Here is a 24,167-nt window from a genome sequence, read left to right on the forward strand (position 1 = left end):
CCTTGATTTGCACTATCTTCTCAGTCGTTTCATGTATGATCTCGGGACCAGTTAAATGTCGATCTCCTACTTCATTCCAACAGATAGGAGATCTACACTTCCTTCCGTACAATGCTTCGAATGGCGCAGCTCCAATGCTCGCATGATAACTATTATTATACGAGAATTCTGCTAACGGTAGATATTTATCCCATCCGTTTCCAAAATCGATCACACATGCCCTGAGCATGTCTTCAAGAGTCTGAATTGTTCTTTCACTCTGTCCGTCTGTTTGCGGATGATATGCGGTACTCATATCCAAACGAGTTCCTAGTGCCTCCTGTAGTGATTGCCAAAACTTTGAGGTAAATCTACTATCACGATCGGATATAATGGAAATAGGTATTCCATGCCTTGAAACAACTTCCTTTATATACAATCGTAATAGTTTCTCCATTCTATCTGTTTCCTTTATAGGCAAGAAATGTGCAGATTTGGTAAGACGATCAACAATTACCCAAATGGTGTCGTATCCCCAGGCAGTCTTTGGTAACTTCGTGATGAAATCCATGGTAATACCATCCCATTTCCATTCTGGGATTTCTGGTTGTTGAAGTAACCCTGACGGCTTCTGGTGTTCTGCTTTGACTTTGGAACAAGTTAAACATTCCCCAACATATGTTGCAACGTCTGTCTTCAAATTAGGCCACCAATAATGCGTCTTAAGATCTTGGTACATCTTTCCAACTCCAGGATGTATCGAATATCTTGTCTTATGTGCCTCGTTCAATATCAACTTCCTTAATCCACCCAACTTCGGTACCCAAATACGATTTGCAAAATATCGAATTCCATCTTCCCGCATAACGAGTTGCTTCTCATACTTCTTCATTATTTCATTTCCTTTATTTTCTTTAGTAAGTGCTTCTCGTTGAACTTCTTTGATTTGTGAGTTGAGGTTCATGCGAATTTTTATATTCATTGCTCGAACTCGAATTGGTTCTCGTTCCTTTCTGCTTAAAGCATCGGCCACCACGTTCGCCTTTCCGGGATGATAACGAATTTCACAATCATAGTCGTTTATTAACTCGACCCACCTACGTTGCCTCATGTTCAATTGTTTCTGATCAAAAATATGTTGAAGGCTTTTATGATCAGTAAACACAGTGAATTTAACCCCATACAAGTAGTGTCTCCACATCTTCAATGCAAACACGACTGCTCCCAATTCTAGATCATGCGTCGTATAATTTCGCTCGTGAATCTTCAATTGTCGGGATGCAAATGCAATAACTTTCTTCCGTTGCATAAGAACACAACCAAAACCTTGTCGCGAAGCGTCACAATATATTTCAAAATCATCGTTCCCTTCTGGTAACGATAAAATAGGCGCCGTAGTTAACTTCTTCTTCAGTATTTGAAATGCGTTCTCCTGCTCCGAGGTCCATTCATATTTCTTCCCTTTTTGCGTTAACGCTGTCAACGGCTTAGCTATTCGGGAAAAATCTTGAATAAACCTTCTATAATAACCGGCTAAACCCAAAAATTGGCGTATCTGCGTTGGTGTCTTAGGAGTCTCCCATTTTTCAATAGCTTCAGTTTTTGCTGGATCAACCTGAATTCCTTCGCTATTAACAACGTGACCAAGAAATTGCACTTCTTTCAACCAGAAAGCACACTTAGAAAATTTAGCATATAGTTGTTCTTTTCTCAACAATTCCAATATCAACCTTAAATGCTCTTCATGCTCTTGCTCACTCTTGGAATAGATAAGAATATCATCAATGAAAACGATAACAAACTTATCTAAATACGGACTACAAACTCGATTCATGAGGTCCATGAATACAGCTGGCGCATTCGTCAATCCAAACGGCATAACCAAAAATTCGTAATGACCATAACGTGTCCGAAAAGCAGTTTTCGGAATGTCCTCTTCTTTAACGCGTAGTTGATGATAGCCCGATCTTAGGTCGATTTTCGAATAAATACATGATCCTTGCAGTTGATCAAATAAGTCATCAATTCTCGGTAGTGGATATCGATTCTTGATAGTTAACTTATTTAATTCACGATAGTCTATACACATCCTAAAAGATCCATCTTTCTTCTTAACAAACAAAATTGGAGCTCCCCACGGTGAAGTACTCGGTCGTATGAATCTACGGTCCAGTAATTCTTTTAACTGACTTTGAAGTTCTTTTAACTCGGACGGTGCAAGTCTATATGGAGCACGAGCCACTGGTGCAGTTCCTGGTACTAAATCTATTTGAAATTCTACCGATCTAAATGGAGGTAATCCCGGCAATTCTTCCGGAAAAACTTCAGGAAAATCTCTTGCCACAGGCACGTCGTTGATGCACTTTTCTTTCTTTTCGACTTTATTAACATGTGCTAAAATAGCGTAACATCCCTTTTCTAAACACTTCTTGGCTTTCAAACAGCTAATGAGTTTTAGCTTTGAATTACCCTTCTCTCCATAAATCATCACCGGTATTTTATCCTTACCAGGAATACGAATTGCCTTCTTAGCACAAACAACTTCCGCTCCTATTTTGGACATCCAGTCCATGCCGACTATTACATCAAAACCTCCTAATTCTACGGGTATTAAGTCGATTTTAAACGTTTCTCCGGCTAGATTTATTTCACAATCACGACAAATTTTATCGGCTTTGATTAGTTTACCATTAGCTAACTCAATCAAGTACTTAGCATCTAGAGGTAATGATGAACAATTCAATTTAGTGTAAAAATTTATACACACGTAACTTCTATCGGCGCCAGTATCAAATAAAATAGATGCTGATAAGTTATTGATGGTAAACGTACCCGTAACAAGCTCCGGGTCTTCACGTGCCTCTCTAGCATTAATAACAAACGCTCTTCCACGTGCAGGTCCGCCATTCTTTTCTGGATTCGGGCACTGACTCTTATAATGACCTTGTTTTCCACACCTAAAACAAGTAACGTTAGCCAAAGCAGTTCTATTTGCGTTGGTGGCAGGAGTCTTGTTACCATTTGCATTTGTAACGAGAGCCTTACAATCTTCAGCAAGATGTCCCTGTCGATTGCATTTGGTGCACAACACACTACAGTAACCAAAGTGATGTTTGTGACAACGGTTGCATAAAGGACTTTGTCCTTTGTAACCAAAGCCTGAACCGCTACCCGCACCTTTCGTGGTTTCTTGTTTCTTATAAGGTTGTTGTTGGTTACCTCGATCATAACCTCCATTCCACTTTTTCTTGTTCCCCAATACCTTCACCTCAGTATTGAATGCTTTCTTGTCCAAAATGACCTGATCCATTAGCTCGTTCGCCATGGTTATAGCTTCATGAATTGTTTTAGGTTTCGATGCTGTAACGTTTGCCTTGACCTTTTTGGGCAAACCACCTTTGTACATTTCTATCTTCCGTGCTTCGGTTGGAACCAATTCAGGACATAGTAAAACCAATTCCATGAATCGCTGATTGTAGTTGGTGATTTCAGTACCAACCACCTTCAAACTTCGTAACTCATCTTCTAACTTAATAACCTCATTCCTTGGACAATACTCGGTGATTATCATTGTTTTGAATTCTTCCCACGGAGTATCATAAGCTACATCTCCTCCTACAGCCTTCACATAATTTTTCCACCACGTGAGTGCACTATCTTGTAAAGTGCACGATGCGTATTTGGTCATGTCCTTTTCAACACAACCACTGATTTTGAACACAGTTTCCATCTTTTCTATCCACCGGGTTAAACCGATCGGTCCTTCCGTTCCACTGAATGATGAGGGCTTGCAAGCTTGAAACGTCTTGTAGGAGCATCCTACACGAGGATTTGGGTTAACTGCAGCAGCTCTTGCAGCCTCATCCCATAACATTCTGTCGTTCACTCGCTGGTTGATGAGTTCCTCGAGTTCTTGTTCCGTCATTCGATTCAATCGCGCCATTTCCTAATGAAAGAAAATAATTATTCACATGGAATATTATAGATGTAGTGTGTATTTATAGTACATTTATAGCTTGTTAATAATATGAACCAGGTATTATTATAAAAGCCTTTTCTTCTTATTAGCGTTTTATAATTATATCTAGGGTAGTACCTACCCGTTAATGTTCATACTTAATAGCTTAGTACAGAACCAATTACTACAATCTAAATAATACTTAACCATGGAAAATTATTGCATTTCATACTTCGCTATTTTACATATGCTTACATCAAACTTTAAACAAACCACACTAATAATATTATACAAAACATTATGTGATTCCATGGTTTAATACGGCAGCGCATCATTTGGTCTATTTCCCAAAACATTTATGTCCAGGGAATCCCCCAACGCGAATCCTAGCTGTCTCCCTACGTTTTGGCTGAGGTGCCGAAGAACTAGATGCGGGGATAGCACTAATAGGAATAGCGGGGATAGGGGTGGTAGTGTTGAGTGGAATTGGTGCCACTTCATTCTCATTAAACTCGGGATTTGGATTTTCTAATTCATTAGCCTTTCGTTTCTTTCCTAGTTCGAACTCGTCTTTTGTAATTTCCTGTATTTCTTCCTCGGGTTCACTTTCCTCCTCGGGTTCACTTTCCTCCTCGGGTTCACTTTCCTCCTCGGGTTCACTTTCCGATATTTCTATAGTTGGTTCATCCGGAAATTGTGAGTCTTCCCCAAAAATACCACTTTCGTCATCGGATATGTTAATGACTGAAACACAATCTGAAGGTTCTGATTCGGAGTCGCTGAATGTGATAATAAGTTTCGAGCCCGACATCTATCACACAACAACTAACCCATTAGTACTTACATAATATTTACACATAAATTTTAACCAACAGTGATAAGCAATGGTTTTTTTTTTTTTTTTTTAAAATCAGACCCGGTCAAAGTCCAGACTTTACTAATGTATCCTAACGACTTCTCGGTTAGACACACTGATGCAAACCTGGTTCGCTAAGACCAACGCTCTGATACCACATGTCATAACCCGTCCTTAACCATAAGAACGCGTTAGATAACGTATGATTTCATTGCGAGGTATTGACCTCTATATGAGACATTTTTAAAAGAAAAACTGCATATATTATACATTACAAACCACAACCATTATTTTTGTTACAAGCTTAAGACAATAAAAAGAAGATTAACGTTTAGCGATAATCTTCGACTTACAAACTTTACAAATGATGACAACAACACGGTTTCTAGCATATTTTACAATACAACATCTCGGATATGCAGTTTTATTTTTGACACAAACATGCGTACGCAAGATCCTGGTTAGATCCAACATGATGCAGCGGAAGCTTTAGAAATCACCTGAGAATAGACATGTTTTAAAAGGTCAACATAAAGTTGGTGAGATATAGGTTTAATGCCGGCAGCAATATATATATAGACCACAAGATTTCGTATATAAACAGTTTAATAAAAGTATTCTAAGTGGTTGAGCACTTGGTAACCATACTTAACATTTTCACGTCGCATATTCCCTTTAATATGAAATCTTACTACACCGTACCAAGTGTAGTCACAAAACGAAGTACTGTGCAACCGTTGAATACTGGTCGTCCAGTCCGGTTGGGGTTGTCAGGCCCAATAGATCTATCAACAGGATTCGCGTTTACAATACCGCTGTAAATATTAGTTACCAAGCTACAGGGAAGTATGCCAGTGGTACAACTCAACGTAGAATATATTTTTCAGTTACTTGTGTCCATATCGTAAAACATAAAATACATGTATTCTCATCCCGAAATATTTAAAGTTTAAAAGTGGGACTATATACTCACTCTTGTCTTGATGATATATATAATTTGACTCGGTCTTCCGGTTGATATCACGAACCTATCCATATATAATATATCAATATGTTTTCATTTTTAAACAAACGTTATAAATATATACTTGTTATACTTTTAATACTTTGAATAATTCCTTAGTCCGTAGTTAGCAGTCCGATGTTAGTAATTCAATTTTAATGGTTCATTTTTAGATGTTTAATATACCCGCAATGAAATAAATAAAACCCCATCGTATATGTGTTGGTCGAGATTAATCTTGACCCATGGTACCGGTGTTGTCAAATGACGTGTTGCGTACATAAAGTACCGGTGTTGTCAAATGACGTGTTGCGTACAATCATGGGATCTTATGATTAATCTTCTCGTGTTGCTTACGGGTGATCCTGAACCATATAAAATTGAATTATAAGTACATATATATAAAATATCATGTTATCTTAGAAATATGTGATTTATATCATTTTTTTCCAATTGATCCCGTAGTTGAAATGATCTAGGATAACCAATTTTGTTTCGGTCATAGTTTCTTCGTTACAAATCCGTTTTCGTTGATTCAAATTGCCATCTTCTTGGATCGAGTTCTTCTTTAAGACTATGAACTGTAAATACCTTGGTTTGTATTCAAAATCATACGGCATAAGTGAAACATTAGTGAAACATATGAAGTTAAACATTTTTGTTACAACAAAATCATTTAATGACCATTTTTCTAAAAATACTTATACTTTGAAAAACCAAGTTTTACCTTGTTAAATTAGCATATACATAAGTTATATTACAGGTCTTGAAGTATTTTAAAAGTTAAGTTAGAAGGATCTATTTAGTTTGCAAACAAGTTTGAAACATTAAAACTATGTTCTTGTTGTTAAACTTTTGTACCACAAAATAAGATAGCTTATATATATATGAATCAAATAAGGTTATGAACATAGACTCTACCTCAAGTTCCTTGGATAAGTTTGCTGTAAAAGAGGAGTAAGAAGCTAGAATCAAAAGGGTGTTGGAAGTGGATGAAAGATTGGAAGTAAGTTGGTGTTCTTGGAGGGTTTTCTTGAAGTGTTTTTGTATGGTTTTCTTATGGTGTTTTAGTATGGTTTTTGAAGCTAGATCTTCTTGGTAAGTTGCTGAAGTGTTATGGAGTTTAGAGTTCTTGAAAGAGTGTGTGTTTTTGCTAAGATAATTGAAGTGAAAGTGAATCAAAAATGGGAAATGAATGGAAGTATTTAAGGTGGTGATGGTGGCGTTTTTGATGGTGTACAAGGACAAAAGTTTTAGTTGTTTTCTTATATAATTAGTCAAGTAATCATCCAAAAGTAATTACCTAGCTCTAAGGGCATGAATAATGGCTGGTTAGGTGGTGATTTTGATGTGTATTTACTATTAGTAAATACGTATAGGAGCTAGGTATGATACGAGTACAAATACTCTAGGTATACGTATAGAAATTTTGTGAAAAATGAAATGAGGATTCAAATATAGCTATCTTTTGTGAATACACTTATATGGTTTTATGTATTTAAGTCTTTAAAAGTGATTAAATACATTACTTATACAATATATGTATAACATTATAAGTCTTAAGTATTTATGTCAAATAACGTTACGTATAGTTATCGTTTTGAAAACTTAAGTTAGTAGTTTCAAAATACACATATAACTTGTTGTTATTAATACAAAATGAGATATTAAAACATTTATTAATCTTGTTAAATATGTATATATACATTTATATACACAAACGTATAATTATCATATATTGTATAGTTCGTGATATCATCGGTCAAACTAGACGGTCAAACGTTGTGTAAAACTCTTTTCGGAAATATAAGTCTCGACAATTTGGATTGCTTATCATGTTGGCAAGGTTTAATTTATGTAAATATTAATCTTATAAGTATAGTATGATCGAAAAAGTGCGGGTCGTTACAAGTTTGTTTGCATAACATGTTGGAAACATTTATTCATATAAATATTAATCTCATATAATATATAATCATGGAAAAGTTCGGGTCACTACAGTACCTACCCGTTAAATAAATTTCGTCCCAAAATTTTAAGCAGTTGGAGGTGTTGACGTATCATCTGGAAATAAGTGCGGGTATTTCTTATTCATCCGATATTCACGCTCCCAGGTGAACTCGGGCCCTCTACGAGCATTCCATCGAACCCTAACAATTGGTATTTTATTTTGCTTAAGTCTTTTAACCTCACGATCCATTATTTCGACGGGTTCTTCAATGAATTGAAGTTTTTCATTGATTTGGATTTCGTCTAAAGGAATAGTGAGATCTTCTTTGGCTAAGCATTTATTCAGATTTGATACGTGAAAAGTATCATGTACGCCGGCGAGTTGTTGAGGTAATTCAAGTCGGTAAGCTACTGGTCCGACACGATCTATAATCTTGAATGGTCCAATGTACCTTGGATTCAGTTTCCCCGTTTACCAAATCGAACAACACCTTTCCAAGGTGAAACCTTAAGCATGACCATCTCTCCAATTTCAAATTCTATATCTTTTCTTTTACTGTCTGTGTAGCTCTTTTGTCGACTCTGGGCGGTTTTCAACCGTTGTTGAATTTGAATAATTTTCTCGGTCATTTCTTGGATTATCTCCGAACCCGTAATTTGTCTATCCCCCACCTCGTTCCAACAAATCGGAGACCTGCACTTTCTGCCATAAAGTGCCTCAAACGGTGCCATCTCAATACTTGAGTGGTAGCTGTTGTTGTAGGAAAATTCTGCTAATGGTAGATGTCGATCCCAACTGTTTCCAAAATCAATAACACATGCTCGTAGCATGTCTTCAAGAGTCTGTATCATCCTTTCACTCTGCCCATCGGTTTGTGGATGATAGGCAGTACTCATATCTAGACGAGTTCCCAATGCTTGTTGTAGCGTTTGCCAAAACCTTGAAACAAATCTACCGTCCCTATCAGAGATAATAGAGATTGGTATTCCGTGTCCGGAGATGACTTCCTTCAAGTATAGTCGTGCTAACTTTTCCATTTTATCATCTTCTCGCATTGGTAGAAAGTGTGCTGATTTGGTGAGATGATCGACTATTACCTAAATAGTATCATAACCACTTGCAGTCCTTGGCAATTTAGTAATGAAATCCATGGTAATGTTTTTCCATTTCTATTCTGGAATTTCAGGTTGTTGAAGTAGACATGATGGTTTCTGATGTTCAGCTTTTACCAACTGTGACGATCGCTCCAAATCCATATGGACGAACACGTCATTCATTGATTTCATTGAGAGGTATTTGACCTCTATATGATACATTTTGTAAACATTGCATTCTTTTGAAAAGGCACACCATAAGTGAATATTTAAATCAAAGGTTTTCGACATCTGATGATTTCTACATATAGACAATCACCATAAATAATAGTTTACAACAGTATTTCCGTTGACAATGCAGTCAAAATAAGATACATGGTGATGATTTGGTGAATGCAACGTCTCCTTAAAAAATATGTCATGTAAGACTCCATGCACATAGCTTGTTTAACATCTAAGCAAACAGCGGAAGACTTCTAGGAAACCTGAGAATAAACATGCTAACAAGTGTCAACATAAAGGTTGGTGAGTTCATAGTTTTAATGTTGCGCAAAATCTGTATATAAAGGTGGATCACAAGATTTCAGTTGTTTCATCCAGAAACGTTTATCAAAATATTCTACGAAATTGAGCACCCTGGTAACTAAACTTAACGTATATATAATTTGTACCCTTTGTATAATCATCTTAATAATACACGCAAACCAACGTGTACGCTTCTCAAATAGCATACGTCCATTAAAAGGCTAGTGCTCTAGCTCGGACGGGGATATCAAACCCTATGGATCCATATACTACTACTCGCGCCCACCAGTTCTTATAACTGGCAGTTACTAGTTACCAAAGCTAAGGGATTTTCGGTTCAAACTCAGTGTAGAATTTAGTATGTACTTGTATCCATTGCGTTTAAAATAAAGTGCATGTATTCTCAGCCCAAAAATATAGATTGCAAAAGCAATTAAAAAGGGAGCAAATGAAACTCACGCATATAAATATTGTATATCGGTTAACAAAGCATTTGCATGTATTCTCAGCCCAAAAATGTAGAGAGTAAAAGGGATCTTATGAAACTCACCTTAGCAGCACATAAAGGTGTTCATCGTAATGTGACCGAAACTCGGAATATCAAATAATCGTAGATCTCAACGTATCCATATTGTGATTCAATATTTTTAAAAAAATACGTAGACGCAACAGAGATGATAAACACTAGGTTTGACTTGCGAACAGTACTCTTGAACATTACTCATAACCTCCTTAGTAATAACCCATAATTTCCTTAGCTCTATCCTTCTCGTAAAACTCATTTTTGAAAGTGACACGCTCATAACCTCGTCGTAGTATTTTATGTATAATACTAATTAATAATACTAATAATAATAAGATTAATAATAATATTAATCTTAATAATAATAATAATAATAATAATAATAATAATAATAATAATAATAATAATAATAATAATACGGAGTAAAAATGATTTGAATCAGAAGTGGAAGTGGTCGAGCTTTTATAGTGTGGCCTGATTTCTCCTTCCATGCGATCGCATGGATTTTAGGCTGTCTGGCCATGCGATCGCATGGCCTCTTTTTCCAGCTCACATGTTTTTAACTCCTAGCTTGTCGACATAATATAATAATATATATAATATATATATAATTTAAATTAATTAATTATATATTATATTTTATTCCCGTGCATATTTGACTTGTAATTTTCGTTCTGATAAGTCGTACGTTGTTACTCGACTTATGTCCCGGTTTCGGTTTCTCGAACGTATTTTCGTACACTTAGAAAACTCGCTTTTTACTTTTCGTGACTCGTACCTTTGTTAAAATATAGTCTTAAATTACCCTAAACCATACCACTCAAAGTATATCTTAAACTTTCGAGTATTTTGGTCATTTACTTCTAATATATATATATATATATATATATATATATATATATATATATATATATATATATATATATATATATATATATATATATATATATATATATATATATATATATATATATAATACATACATTTTCATTTTGAAATAGTGTTTTTACTGTAGCAATTCACTGTAGCAAGTAGTGATTTTCGAAAACACTGTAGCATTTTGGGTAATGTAGCAATTTGAAAATACTGTAGCAAATTAGTGTTTTACTGGTTCATCTTAAACGCTTTAGTTAACTTATCTAAATATCAATCGAATCAATAAACGAATGTTACTATCGTTTACTAAATAACTTGAAATTATATATATGTATATATCTTTTTAATATACATAAATCAGTTTTTAAATACACATTGGAAGTTATTTGTAAATAAATTTTAATAATAAATATTTCAACTTATCATATATATTCAAATAGATATTTAAACCAATAAGTTTAATGTACGGTATCAAATAATTAATACATTGTTACCTTTTCAAGTTATAGTATATACGTATCTATTTACATATAATTGTTCGCGAATCGTCGAAAACAACCGAAGGGTATTTAAATATATAAAAGTAGTTCAAAAATTTTGAGATTCAGTTTTACAGACTTTGCTTATCGTGTCAGAAATGTTAATCATACAAAGATTAAGTTTAAATTTGGTTAGAAATTTCCGGGTCATCACACCTTAGAACACGTCAAACATTCTCCTATGTATTTAGCAATATCAGCTTTCATACCCGGTCACCAAAAATGCTTCTTGAGATCTTGGTACATCTTTCCCGCTCCGGGATGTATTGAGTATCTGATTTTATGTGCTTCTCTAAGTACCATTTCTCTCACATCTCCAAACCTTGGTACCAAATTCTTTCAGCCCTATACCGGGTTCCTTTCATGACCCGTCCTAATCCATCAGGACGAAGTCCATTTCGATTATAACGATTCACAATAGTTGATTACATCGCGAGGTACGTGACCTCTAAATGATACATTTTACAAACATTGCATTCGTTTTTTAAAAGACAAACTTTCATTTCATCGAAAGTTGACAGGTATGCATACCATTTCATAATATTCAACTATAAATGACCTAATCCGTCATTTACTTAATAATAATCTCTAATGAACTTCAACGACTCGAATGCAACGTCTTTTGAAATATGTCATGAATGACTCCAAGTAATATCCTTAAAATGAGCTAATGCACAGCGGAAGATTTCTTTCAAACCTGAGAATAAACATGCTTTCAAGTATCAACCAAAAGGTTGGTGAGTTCATTAGTTTATCATAAATAATCATTTCATAATTTTAATTGACCACAAGATTTCATATTTCCATTTCTCATAAACATACGTCCCTTGCATAGAGACAAAAATATCATTCATATGGATTGAACACCTGGTAACCGACATTCACAATATGCATATAAGAATATCCCCATCATTCCGGGATCCTCCTTCGGACATGATATAAATTTCGAAGTACTAAAGCATCCGGTACTTTGGATGGGGCTTGTTGGGCCCGATAGATCTATCTTTAGGATTCGCGTCAATTAGGGTGTCTGTTCCCTAATTCTTAGATTACCAGACTAAAAAGGGGCATATTCGGTTTAATAATCCAGCCATAGAATGTAGTTTTAAGTACTTGTGTCTATTTCGTCAAACATTTATAAAGCAGCGCATGTATTCTCAGTCCCAAAAATATATATTGCAAAAGCATTTAAAAAGGGAGCAAATGAAACTCACCTAATGTATTTTGTAGTAAAAATACATATGACTATATTGAACAATGCAGAGTTGGCCTCGGATTCACGAACCTATATCATTTGTATATATATTAATACATATACTTGTAATCGAACAACTATGTATATTATTAGTGATATAATTTTTAATATCAATAACTTATATGTTTCATTATATTCATTTTATTTATTTTAATAAATAAGATATTAATATAGTTTACTTTTGTGTATTAAATATATTGTTATATGAATATCCTTTGTTAGTTAATTTAATGAAATTATTAAGATATGGGTAATAATACTATTAGGTTTAATAATAATAATAATAATGCAAATTTTATGTAATATGACAAGTTTAATAATATTTATAATGTTAATGATAATGATACTACTTAGTTTTTAATAATGTTATAATAATGATACTTATAATGTTAATAATAATGATTACCTCTAATATTAATGATAACGGTAATAATACTGATAATAATAATAACTATAAAAATAACCATTTTGTTACTAAGATAATAATTTTAGTTGTAATTCATTGAATGATACATATGCTATTAAATATAATAGTAATAATGATAATAATAACTTGATACTAATACTAATATTAATGATAATAATAATATTTTGCGTTATTTTCGTAATAACAATATTTATAATAATAATCGTATTCATAATAATCACACTTATATCAATGATAATAATTATAATATTAATACTTAATGGTATTACATAATAATAACCTAAATGATAATAATAACAATAATCTTATTAATCACATTAATACTAATTATAATAATATTCATAATAATATTAGTAACAATGATATTAATAATTATATAATGATATTAACTCTATTGATACTAATTTGAATTTATAATAGTAATTATAACAATTAGCATAACAATAATAATAACTAGTAATAATAATAACAATAATAATCATAAAGATGAAATTAATAATAAAAATAATTTTTAGTATGAAACTACCTTTAGAGCTTTCTCCCAAAAAAAATGCCTCTGACGAGACTCGAACCCATGACCCCTCGGTATCCTACACAACACTTTAACCATCCCGTCTGTCATGCCTTTCTGAATTACATGACAAACTATACCTATATATATCTATCTGTTTACCCGTATTCTTCACCTTAATTCCAAGTCGATTGAATCCCAAAACCTTTTTAATAGAGAGTTAATGATTTGGTTTTATGTGTACTCAAACGAACATAAACATTTAAATGTAGTGATTGGGATTTAATCAAAAAAAAAAAAAAATAATACAAGGAAAGAAAAAAAACAGTCGCTGTAATCGTGATGAACACTTTATCAACTCAATCTTTGATTTCGAATTTTAAAACTGTTTCAGCTCAAAGTTCCTACACGAAATACGTTTTAAAACTTTCCTAGTGAAACGTCCGCGACTAATCCTCCCGGACGGAATCTTCAACAGTTGGTCCCATCGCGTTGATCGACTCCAAGTAATGTCCTTAACATGAGCTAATGCACAGCGGAAGACTTAATTCGTACCTGAGAATAACATGCTTTAAAATGTCAACATAAAGTTGGTGAGATATATAGGTTTGATGCTAGCAGCGTAATAACTATGGACCACAAGATTTCATATGTAAACATTTTAATAAAAATATTCTAAGTGGTTGAGCACTTGGTAACCATACTTAACATTTAATCACGTCGCATATTCCCTTTATTATAAAATCTTACTACACCGTACCAAGTGTAGTCATGAAACGAAGTACTGTGCAACCGTTGAATACTGGTCGTCCAGTCCGGTTGGGGTTGTCAGGCCCGATAGATCTATCAACAGGATTCGCGTTTACAATACCGCTGTAAATAATATTTACCAAGCTACAGGGAAGTATGCCAGTGGTACAACTCAACGTAGAATATATTTTTCAGTTACTTGTGTCCATAACGTAAAACATAAAATACATGTATTCTCATCCTGAAATACTTAGAGTTTAAAAGTGGGACTATATACTCACCTAATGTATTTTGTAGTAAAATACATATAACTTCATTGAACGAAAGTAGGGTTGGCCTCGGATTCACGAACCTATAACATTTGTTTATTTATCAATACACATAATTATAATCGACCATGTATATATATAAATTCATTAGTTATATTCTTTTTATTTTAATAGTATATATATGTTCCACTTATTAATTTTGCATATACATATGACTATTGATTTTTGTTATGTTATACATATTAAACATATCATTCTTTTGTTGGCACAAATATTTGTAATGATACTTAGTTTTACTGTAAATGATGGTTTTAAATAATAAATCTTATGGTAATGATGATAATAGTAGTTTTTAATGAACAAAATTTAGTATTGAAGATATTTGAAAATAATCATCTTGTTAAGAATACCTAATATTTAATAACATTAATAATTTTTAACAATTTCATTACTATTAATATTAATATTACAATAATACTTATGTTTATAAAAATTCCAATTGTTATAAAATAATACTAATATTACTATTAATAAAAATAATAATAATACTTGTAATAATAATAATTACTAATACTAAACATAACAATAATAATAGTATTGGTAATAATAATAATAAGGGAGCTACCTTAAATATTTTCCCAAAAAGAATGATAACCACCAGACTCGAACCCGCGTCCCTTAACTAAACATTCAACACCCCAACCATTCAATCTATCTTGTTTTTCTGATAAATATTACGACCCAAAAGCATAAAGAACTCGTTTCTGCTTATCCCTTTCTTCATCGTGAAAATACACTAGGTATTCTTTTTCATCTTAACAATAACCATGGCATCGATTTTTAAGATTTACAAACAACGCAATAACGATTTCAATTATTGTTTCAGATTAACAGATACCAAAAAAAAAAAATATAAAAGCAAGAAACAGAGAAATCAAACCCGTTTTTGTAAAACATGAACTCAATCCTTGATTATGAGTTTTAAATCATTTCAGTTCGTAATTACAACATGAAATATGTTGTAAATAACTCCAAGAAGCTTTCTGTACAATTAATTTAACTCAAAACATAACAACTGTGTCGAATTTTGATATGAACACACCGATTTACGTTTTAATTCTAAACTTTGATCCAAAAATTCTTATTCAGCAAGATGAGTTGGAACCTAAGATTTCAGAGACAGTTTAGATTAAACATTACCAATAACTCTGCGTTATTAGATTTTTAAAATTTGTTAGAAACTCAAGTTTTTGAGAAGATGGAAGTAAACAGAGCAGTCGATATTCTCAAGGGAAATTTAATGGACATCTGTGATGTTTTTACTCGAATTATAATAACAGATACATATATAGAGGGTACACGATAAAATTACAGCTCAATTGATTCGATAGGCATTTGTTCATTAGCAAAAATGGAATTGACAGATCATATCAGGTACAGAAATTATAAAGAAAAAAATAAAAGGAAGAAAAGGACTGATGGCAAATTGATATTCACAGATTATATACCTAATTGATCAGTATTAATACCCGCATTTTTTTTATATATGGCTGTATTTATTTAATTGTTTATTTGTTTTATTAAATACTTAATTTTATACATTTTAATGATAATAATAATAATGATAATATCCATACTTCTAATATTTATTTAATTAATTTAATAATAATACTAATGATATAAATAATTTTTTTTTATAACAATATCAATTAAATAATAATACACTTAATATTATATCTTATAATAATACAAATATAATAGTAACAATAATATTACTACTAATGATAATAATGTTCATTATAATAAAAGTATAACAATAATATTATTAATATCAAATATACTAATAATAACATATCAATTTATATATATATATATTCATATGTGTATATATATTTACATATTTATTTTTAATGAGTTAATAATATTTTATAATTTCTAAAACCTACATTTATATGGCTTATACTAATACCAATATTTAAGTTAATATCAATAATAACAATAATATTGAAAGTAATGATAATAATATTAATTTTATCATAAAAGTATTGTTAATACTATTAATATAACAGATATATTCAAACTTATAATTAAATTTAATTAATATTACATTTTATTTATTTATTATTTATACATCTAATTGCATTATATAATATTACTTATGCATAGTATTCCCATATATATATAGATACATAATTGTTCATGAATCGTCGGGCATGGTCAAAGGGTAATTGATTATCCAAATATAGATTTCGAACTTTCTAGACTCAATATTACAGGTTTTTGCTTATCGTGTCGGAACCATATAGAGTTTAGAGTTTAAATTTGGTCGGAAAATTCCGGGTCGTTACAGTACCCACCCGTTAAAAAAATTTCGCCCCCGAAATTTGATAGAGGTCGTCATGGATAACAATAGGAATGTTTTCATGACGAATATGAAGTAATAATGGAGTTTTTATCATTATTGAAAGATATAGATAAAACGATTCGGTCGTGTGAGGCGTATGAGTGAAGCTATCACAAAAGAGGAAAATGATTAATATGGAATTGTTTGAACCGATGACATGGTTAGGATTGATTTTCGAGATTTAAGGGATTTAAAGAAAATCTTATGTAATAAAATTTGGTTTTTCGACGATCAGGATCTTCTTTGATTTGATTCGGCAAATCTGTTGTGATTTCTTTGTCGGATATTTTACTATAAAACTACCCCCTTCGTTTCCTTATTTCCATATCCCATATCTTCTACTCTTTCCCCTTAATTCCTACTTTAAGACATTTTACTAGTATGCTTCATCTCATTCTAATCCTCGATATGCTCTAAATTTTTACATCTGTCATCCTTCTTTTCATCTACCACCAGAAGAGTTCTTTTACTTCTACTATTCTCTTGCGTTTATAGTGTTTCTAGTTCTCCCGTGTCTCTATATTGCTATCTGCATCGATATACACAGTTTGTAGTTTCGGGGTTATTATCGTGCTTTATATTTTTCGTTATTTTTCGGAGCTTCATGCTTTCGTTTTTCTCCTCCCAACTTCAAGTCATGCAAGTAATGGTCCAAGATTTGTGGGTATGAGTTTCAGAATGAACATAGCTAATGCTCTTAGAAAGAAATGGTAATGGCACGATTTTGATTTGTCAAATTACCAGATTATCCTGGAAAAGATCGAACTATCAAGACGATATGTTCTTAATATGTTTGGAGATTGAATAGAATGTAAGAATCGTGTAACATGGCACATAATGACGGTACTGTGAATCATCACATTCCATTAGGAACTTATCATAGATTACTGTAATATAATGAAGTTGATCAAGTTTCATTATATTATACTAATTCATGCATCAGTTCCCAACACTACTTCAAAACATTCATATTTTAAATTTGAAGGTTTTAGAACTTAGAAACTAACACAGTTTCTTTTATGTTGTAACGCAGATGTTACGGAGAAATAAATGATCCCAGATAAGAATAGTTGTGAAAATATCTCCAGAAATATGGAGAATATGTATAACGGAAGATACGAAGATATCTTATAATATCTAAGATAAGATGATGGTGATGAATATCATCTGGAAAGATTTAGAATAAAGAGTAGGATTCTTATTAATGATTTCAGCATGCACTGAATCATTTGGATTCTTTGAAAGCAGATTCAGTTTTTGTATTTTATCCACAACCTCTTTCATACTTTGCTCAATCCGTTTTCCAGTTCCAACCCTTCTCTTTTTCTAAGTTTTACCAACACACTGTATTTTATCGTCAAACTTTTGACTATCAAAGTCGTTTACAGTTTTTGCTGCTTCATCAGCATTTCAAGAACTACTTCATAGTTCAGGGTGTTTTTCAGAAACTTCACATTCTGAGTATAAAATTCATAGGGATAAACGTTGTAGGTATAACTGGAGAAGTTATGCGAGCTTTTCAAAATACTAATTGCGGATTTCGCCAAAGAGATAACGAGTTGCTGATACATCCGATGATGATGTCGCGGAATATAAATGGTTTTCCGGTAACGATGGCAAAGGGACAAGGTATAAATATCGAGATTATAATAAGAGTAGTCTTTCTGAGGAGTCGAAGTGGGGCTGTGACAAAATTGGCTACTTTGAAAGGAATCGAAAGGTTGTTTTTGCTAATGAATGGTGAAGGATTTAATACGGGTACGTGTTAAATTATGAATTTGGGTTCAAGAGTTTTTCGGGTGCATAACTGTATGCATAAACCTTTCTTCTGTAGATGAGGTGCGGCTGATTCAATCTTCTCGATCGAAGTGTTTTCAAGAATCATAAAAAGATTTGAACGCAGATTGGATCGTCAAGACAAATGAGATTTAGAATGAAATCAAGTGGCAGACTTGAAGAATTATTTAGTTTCATATGTTATAATCATCATTTTTACTCATTTTTTTTAATTGTCCAAAATTGTCCAATAGTTCGATTGTCCAATGGTCCAATAAATTCATATATAAATTAAATATATAATATTCGAATTACATAATACGTATCGTGACCCGTGTACCGTTCTCGGTGTCGATCACAACTCAAAGTATATATGTATTTTGGAATCCACCTCAACCCTGTATAGTCAACTATAGAGTGTCTATGGTCGTTCCGAAATATATATAGATGGGTCGATATGATAAGTCGAAACCTTGCATACGTGTCCCGTTATATATAATGCGTAAAATAAATAAATATATATCATGACTCATTATACAACGTGTTGTCTCAGAATTATTCCGACGTATTGTTGTACATGTGTCCCGACGGTATGTAAAGTGCGGAAATTAAATAAAAATAAAATTGCGAGAATGTAAATTGCGATAAATTAAATGTTAATCAGTTAGCTGGGAACAGTTAGCCGGAACAGTTAGCGTGAAATCCTATCACAATTTCAATTAATTAATTCGTTTGTTTCTAACACTTTTTATTTCTGTCCAATGTTTTCTTCGTTATGCCACTTGTTGGATTTTGATAGGTTAAAATCCAAATATGAAATTTGAATGAAAATGGTTGTTCTGCGGTGAACGGATTCATATATCGGTGATTGTAAGTAGAATAGTAAATGACCGTTGAATCAGATTCGAAGAATGTACAGTGTAACTTATTAATGTGAATTCTAAATATTCCTCGGGTACTACCCACCCGTTAAAATATTTTCATCATTAACAGTTTGTACAAAGGAATTCTAATTACAATCTTTATGAAAATATACTTGCATATATATTTTCATCGGATGTAATCATGGATTTAATGAGTCAAAAACTCATCTGATTTATCGTTAATACTAGATTACATAATCTCTAAAACATTAGAAATTACATAATCACCATGTCGAACGAGGAAAAATGAGGTAGAATAATACGTAAAGCGAAGATAGTCGATGTAGATCGATGTGTAGAACGAAGTTCATACTCGAAGTACAAATGGTGATATTGAGGCGTGTAATGTTGATATTCGAGGTACAGATTGTGATGTTGAGAGTTACAGCGCGGTTATGGTTTAGGGATGATAAGGGTACTGTCGACGTCGATGATGGTGATGATATTGATAGTGCTGGTACTAAAGATTGCGATGTTGATGTTACTGGAGGTACTGGTTATGCTACCAGTATTGCCGCTGGTGTTTGTAACCTTCGCACCAGGTTCTCCAAAGCCGTCACAGGAGCGTGTAGTTCGTTATCTTCTGCTAGTACACCGGGATGATTGGCGGTCGAAACGAGCGGATGAACGAGATTTGTGATATGGGATATTATGTAATCATGACGAGATACTCTAGGAATGAGCGAAAAAATGATGTTTCGAATAGGTTTGCCGGTAGTGCTTCAGGTTCATCGCCAAGGGGTAATTGGATGGATGGAAAGGATCTTTAATGTGAAATGATTTTCGGATATCGGATAATATTCTAACTATATCGAATATCTATATGTAATAATAAAGATTTCGTAGGCTACAAAGGATGTTACGGCATATATTAGGCAAATCTATAGATACGCTAAGATAGGAATTATCAGATACGCTAAGATATGAATTTCGTCTATACACTATCGATGCACTAAATGCCGTAGAGCGTGTCTAGACTTGAGAATGATAGGCAGGCAACTTCCTAAGGATGATAAGCAGATGATTTCCGACTAGAAATGATAAGCAAAACTTTTGACAGGCAGACACGGTCAAAGTCCAGACTCACTAATGTATCCTAACAACTACCAGTTAGACACACTTATGCAAGGCCTGGTTCACTAAGACCAACGCTCTGATACCAACTGAAACGTCCGCGACTAATCCTCTCGGACGGAATCTTCAACAGTTGGTCCCATCGCGTTGATCGACTCCAAGTAATGTCCTTAACATGAGCTAATGCACAGCGGAAGACTTAATTCGTACCTGAGAATAACATGCTTTAAAATGTCAACATAAAGTTGGTGAGATATATAGGTTTGATGCTAGCAGCGTAATAACTATGGACCACAAGATTTCATATGTAAACATTTTAATAAAAATATTCTAAGTGGTTGAGCACTTGGTAACCATACTTAACATTTAATCACGTCGCATATTCCCTTTATTATAAAATATTACTACACCGTACCAAGTGTAGTCATGAAACGAAGTACTGTGCAACCGTTGAATACTGGTCGTCCAGTCCGGTTGGGGTTGTCAGGCCCGATAGATCTATCAACAGGATTCGCGTTTACAATACCGCTGTAAATAATAGTTACCAAGCTACAGGGAAGTATGCCAGTGGTACAACTCAACGTAGAATATATTTTTTCAGTTACTTGTGTCCATAACGTAAAACATAAAATACATGTATTCTCATCCCGAAATACTTAGAGTTTAAAAGTGGGACTATATACTCACCTAATGTATTTTGTAGTAAAATACATATAACTTCATTGAACGAAAGTAGGGTTGGCCTCGGATTCACGAACCTATAACATTTGTTTATTTATCAATACACATAATTATAATCGACCATGTATATATATAAATTCATTAGTTATATTCTTTTTATTTTAATAGTATATATATGTTCCACTTATTAATTTTGCATATACATATGACTATTGATTTTTGTTATGTTATACATATTAAACATATCATTCTTTTGTTGGCACAAATATTTGTAATGATACTTAGTTTTACTGTAAATGATGGTTTTAAATAATAAATCTTATGGTAATGATGATAATAGTAGTTTTTAATGAACAAAATTTAGTATTGAAGATATTTGAAAATAATCATCTTGTTAAGAATACCTAATATTTAATAACATTAATAATTTTTAACAATTTCATTACTATTAATATTAATATTACAATAATACTTATGTTTATAAAAATTCCAATTGTTATAAAATAATACTAATATTACTATTAATAAAAATAATAATAATACTTGTAATAATAATAATTACTAATACTAAACATAACAATAATAATAGTATTGGTAATAATAATAATAAGGGAGCTACCTTAAATATTTTCCCAAAAAGAATGATAACCACCAGACTCGAACCCGCGTCCCTTAACTAAACATTCAACACCCCAACCATTCAATCTATCTTGTTTTTCTGATAAATATTACGACCCAAAAGCATAAAGAACTCGTTTCTGCTTATCCCTTTCTTCATCGTGAAAATACACTAGGTATTCTTTTTCATCTTAACAATAACCATGGCATCGATTTTTAAGATTTACAAACAACGCAATAACGATTTCAATTATTGTTTCAGATTAACAGATACCAAAAAAAAAAAAATATAAAAGCAAGAAACAGAGAAATCAAACCCGTTTTTGTAAAACATGAACTCAATCCTTGATTATGAGTTTTAAATCGTTTCAGTTCATAATTACAACATGAAATATGTTGTAAATAACTCCAAGAAGCTTTATGTACAATTAATTTAACTCAAAACATAACAACTGTGTCGAATTTTGATATGAACACACCGATTTACGTTTTAATTCTAAACTTTGATCCAAAAATTCTTATTCAGCAAGATGAGTTGGAACCTAAGATTTCAGAGACAGTTTAGATTAAACATTACCAATAACACTGCGTTATTAGATTTTTAAAATTTGTTAGAAACTCAAGTTTTTGAGAAGATGGAAGTAAACAGAGCAGTCGATATTCTCAAGGGAAATTTAATGGACATCTGTGATGTTTTTACTCGAATTATAATAACAGATACATATATAGAGGGTACACGATAAAATTACAGCTCAATTGATTCGATAGGCGTTTGTTCATTAGCAAAAATGGAATCGACAGATCATATCAGGTACAGAAATTATAAAGAAAAAAATAAAAGGAAGAAAAGGACTGATGGCAAATTGATATTCACGGATTATATACCTAATTGATCAGTATTAATACCCGCATTTTTTTTATATATGGCTGTATTTATTTAATTGTTTATTTGTTTTATTAAATACTTAATTTTATACATTTTAATGATAATAATAATAATGATAATATCCATACTTCTAATATTTATTTAATTAATTTAATAATAATACTAATGATATAAATAAATTTTTTTATAACAATATCAATTAAATAATAATACACTTAATATTATATCTTATAATAATACAAATATAATAGTAACAATAATATTACTACTAATGATAATAATGTTCATTATAATAAAAGTATAACAATAATATTATTAATATCAAATATACTAATAATAACATATCAATTTATATATATATATATATATATTCATATGTGTATATATATTTACATATTTATTTTTAATGAGTTAATAATATTTTATAATTTCTAAAACCTACATTTATATGGCTTATACTAATACCAATATTTAAGTTAATATCAATAATAACAATAATATTGAAAGTAATGATAATAATATTAATTTTATCATAAAAGTATTGTTAATACTATTAATATAACAGATATATTCAAACTTATAATTAAATTTAATTAATATTACATTTTATTTATTTATTATTTATACATCTAATTGCATTATATAATATTACTTATGCATAGTATTCCCATATATATATAGATACATAATTGTTCGTGAATCGTCGGGCATGGTTAAAGGGTAATTGATTATCCAAATATAGATTTCGAACTTTCTAGACTCAATATTACAGGTTTTTGCTTATCGTGTCGGAACCATATAGAGTTTAGAGTTTAAATTTGGTCGGAAAATTCCGGGTCTTTACACCTAGAATCTTTCTCAACTCTTAATTTCAATTAAAACAGAACAAAGAGTTCGAATTTGATTGTAGAACATCCTGTTGACTTTTGTTTCAAAAACTTTGACTTCTAAAATTCGAGTTCGTTATAAGGAATTGAAAGTTCAATCTTTGCAGAAAGATTAAGTAAAAAATTTCTAACAAAATTTCATCAACACAATTTGAAATTTATTTAAAAATCGAGCTGTTTGAATTTGAGACCAAAAACAGGGTTCAACCGGTTTCAGCTTCTGTCTTCTGTTTTAATTGTTGAATTGAAGTGATATTTAGATTTTTAACTGCGTAACTGAATGAAGTAAAACACTTGTAATAAATCCTAAATTTTGGTATGGTGACTTGAGATGTCGACGTTATCAGAAGGTGGACAAGAATTGGACAGAAGTAAATAAAATACAGATAAAGAGAAATCAGA

This window comes from Rutidosis leptorrhynchoides, chromosome 5 (genome assembly GCF_046630445.1).
Source record: "Rutidosis leptorrhynchoides isolate AG116_Rl617_1_P2 chromosome 5, CSIRO_AGI_Rlap_v1, whole genome shotgun sequence".
NCBI classification, from domain to species: domain Eukaryota; kingdom Viridiplantae; phylum Streptophyta; class Magnoliopsida; order Asterales; family Asteraceae; genus Rutidosis; species Rutidosis leptorrhynchoides.